Raw genomic sequence first — 3,573 nt, 5'->3', positions numbered from 1 at the left:
GGTACGAGGTGGGGGTACGAGGTGGGGGTACGAGGTGGAGGTACGAGGTGGAGGTACGATGTGGGGGTACGAGGTGGAGGTCAGAGGTGGGGGTACGAGGTGGAGGTACGAGGTGGAGGTACGAGGCGGGGGTACGAGGTGTGGGTACGAGGTGGGGGTACGATCTGACTCAGCAGCAGGTTGGATCCTCTCTTCCAGCACGACTGCAGATTTCTGGTTTTCTTCCATTTGAAAAGATTTCTCAGTCTCTAAAACAACCCAAAATAATTTCCCTCTGATGATTTTCGAGCTGGTAGTCGACTCATCGTTGTTCGGGTCGGCCTCCGAACAGCCGCAGCGTCGATGGTTTCCTTCTCTGAGCGAATCCTTCAGTTTCTGTTCAGATAAACTCATCTTACCAGCAGTTTTTTCTCTGAGGCCCTCAGCCGTCTCGTTTTATTTAGTCCACATCAATAAGTGACCGTTGGAGGCAGGTGAGGCTGCAGGTGTGGCGCTGAAAGGCCACGTCGGAGCGGCTCATCGAGGAGCGGTTTGGACCTGATGGATGGTCCGCAGCTGCGCACCACATTTCCATTTTATAACTCCGTGTTGGCCTGAAACATTTCTTCTTTTTACCGCTTTTTCTCCCTCATTTGGCCAGCTGCTTGGCTCGCCTGCTTCCCATTTAGCTTTTGTTTTTCACAATTCTTTTATTTCTAATTAATCCCACAGACAACTTCGGTTTCACAAGTGCTTTCATGGCAGTCGTTAAATCATACGAAGACGGTGACGCATGCGAACATGTGTGAGAGTTTGATAATAAAACACGGAATCGAACCGTGACAGAGAGTCCGGTGACCCCCCCCCACTCCTGCGCCCCACCGTGCTGCTAAATAAGAGACGTTTCGTGCCGCCACCTACGTCTGTAATGGCTCCTCGATGTGTTTATACGGGACGCTCTCAGAAGTGGAGACGCTGAGCTTTGAAGAGCGACATAATGAGGAAGGAGGAAGGAGGAAGACCACAGACGTCTCTGTCTCCAAACAAACTGTCCTCCCTGCTGGTTTGAAGAGACGCAGAGCTTCAATTAAAGGAATCCCCCTGAAGGAATGCATATCACCCGCCGCCTTTGGTGCCACAGTTTCAGACTGAGATCATCTTTTGTGGCGGCCATTTTGGTCAAACCCTGAAAATGATGCCGTGCACGAGCTCTCAGCTTCGACCACACTGAAGTTTAGCTGTAAATGATACTGTCTGTCAAAGCATTTGGGTGTGGCAGCCATCTTGAATTGACTTAGTTTCACAAGTTGTGATCATCCACTGGTTCACGAGTTATCGCAGCTCTGACTGCGAAGAGCTAATGGCAAACAAAGATCTTGTGGATCTGTTGGGGATGACTCTCAGCTTCTACCACACCAAGTTTCAGGCCAGTATCTAGAAGATTAACAAAGTTGTAGCCATTTCTGTGTGTTTAAGGTCACTTGGCTGTGGCGGCCATCTTGAATCAGGTTAACTCCAAAATTTAATCGGTGGTGGATCAACATCCAAAGGTTACCGTCCGCAAGTTTCATTAAAATCCGTCCGGCGGTTCATGAGTTATTTTGCTAACGGACAGACGCATACAGCCAAAAACATGATCACCCGCCGTCCGCCTTCAGCAGCGGGTGATGAGAGACTGACCGGATGAGCTGTGAGTGACAGCCGAGCCTCGAGGTCAGAGGTCAGAGGTCGCAGCGTGTTCTTGTCTTGATTCAGGCGCCATGAATCCTGTAAACGAGTCCAGAAGGAGCTCAGCACAAACCGGGTTCTGGGTGTTCACACCGAACAAGAACCGGTCCAAAACTGGGTTCACACTGAATAAAACTGAACCGGTTCTAAACCGACCTCGTGTCCCTGAAAGGAGACGAAGCTGTCGTATAAACCAAGACTTCCTGTGATTATCGTCTCATCATCATCATCATCATGGCGGCTGGGATCCCAGGAGCGCCGGGCAGGAAGGCGAGTTAAAATCCAAAAATGTTCCATAAATGGACACAAAAAAAAAACAAATCCATCTTCTGTCTGCTGCGAGGCACGACTGGCGAGCGTGACAAGGTCAAACCTGGACCTGCCGGGCTGAACGGGGCACAAAACCCTGCAGGTCGAGACACTTACTGTCAGAAAGCTCCATTTTGATTTTCTTACCTGAAACAACTGCTCGATGCTCCGCTTTAATAAAACAATCTGTTAAAACGGCCTCTGACCTGACCTGACCTGAAGAGTTAGGCTCATCAGACAGGAAGTTAGAAGTTAGGAGTAATTTAATAAACATTTATCAGTGAAAGGATTCAGAAACAAAATGAATTAAATTCAACAATAAGATGGACTCTCAGCCCTCAGTTTCTCCAGAGTACTCAACTCTAAGTCCGAGCAGGAACCGGGATCCGGACTCACCTGAGATGGAGTTTTAATCCTGAATCCGTGGCTCAGCCGGCGTTCGGTCCAAACGGGTCTCTACAGAAACAGGAGTCCAACAACCGGGCCCTGGAGAACTCCTTCGGGTCTTTTAATGTTTCCAGAACGATCCGGTGACATCTTTTGGACACGTTCCTGCACACCGGAGACAGAAAAGAACCCGGGTCAGTTTAGACGTTTGACAGAACCAGAACAAAGCGCTGAACCCGCAGAAAACATGGTTCTGATCTCACTGGGCTTTAAAGAACTCCTGCAGAACCCGATCACAGAAACGGTGATCAGGTTCTCCACCTCGATCTGTCGTCTGTGAGCGGCGTTACTTCCTCACCTGAACGGACGCAAACATGGCTGCACGTCTGAGCGTGAGGTTTGTGGACATGTCCAGGTGTCCCCGAGCAAGACAGGGACACTTGGACATGCCTCCGATGTGTCCCATGGGTGTATGACTGTGATCTGAAGCTCTGATTAGGATCTGCAGATGATTTATTCAGCAGAGACACGAGGACAGGTTTTAAAGCTCTTTGATTGGCTGGAAAGCAGCGATAAAAGTTTAGAGAATCAGAAACTTTTTACTCCCAGCATCAAACTTTACATCTTATAAAAAAAGAGTAGTTTGTGTTGTTTCCATCTTTTACTTTTAAAACAACAGGAAAATAACCACCAAGCAGCGTCGGGAACAACTGGGCTCAATAAAACCGATGTTGGTATTTTATTGTGAAAGGACTTGTTGTAAAAACGTTACTGCTGCTGTTGTAAACCTTAAAGGTATTAATGCCAGATGTTTGTCCATAGAGTCTAATCTGATTTGCATAATCTACGAGGCTGGCCTGCTGACCAATAATTAAAGAAACGTGCAGAAAAACGTTCCTGTGTTCAAAGGTCGAGGACCTTTTGGTAAAACCCCAGAACCTTGGAGCTTTCTGTAACTGGACGTTAAAAACAGCTGAAATGCTATTAAGGAGGAAACTATAATAATTTAGACTGTTAGCATTATTAGTCTTGTGGCATGTTGCATTTTGGAATAAATTAAATAAAAACCGCTCCTGAAATCATGAGAAAGCCTCAAACGATTGTGGGATCCTGAGAGACGTCACCTCTGGTGGTTTTTAAAATTGGAACAAAACGTTTCTTACTGATAAA

The 3,573-nt window shown here is 47.4% G+C and overlaps 1 protein-coding gene across 1 annotated transcript in view; it reads right to left on the bottom strand.

The window, feature by feature from the left end:
- Nucleotides 1-2,548, bottom strand: part of mlphb (melanophilin b) — a 32,052-nt gene extending 29,504 nt beyond the window's left edge. The window contains exon 1 of the mRNA XM_025002100.2: nucleotides 2,413-2,548. The gene's annotated coding sequence lies outside the window, so the exon portion shown is untranslated. The remainder of the gene's footprint in view (nucleotides 1-2,412) is intronic.
- Between the last annotated feature and the right edge of the window lie 1,025 nt (nucleotides 2,549-3,573).

Source organism: Kryptolebias marmoratus, linkage group LG6, assembly GCF_001649575.2.
Source record: "Kryptolebias marmoratus isolate JLee-2015 linkage group LG6, ASM164957v2, whole genome shotgun sequence".
NCBI classification, from domain to species: Eukaryota; Metazoa; Chordata; class Actinopteri; order Cyprinodontiformes; family Rivulidae; genus Kryptolebias; species Kryptolebias marmoratus.
This window is presented reverse-complemented; position numbering and strand designations above follow the sequence as displayed.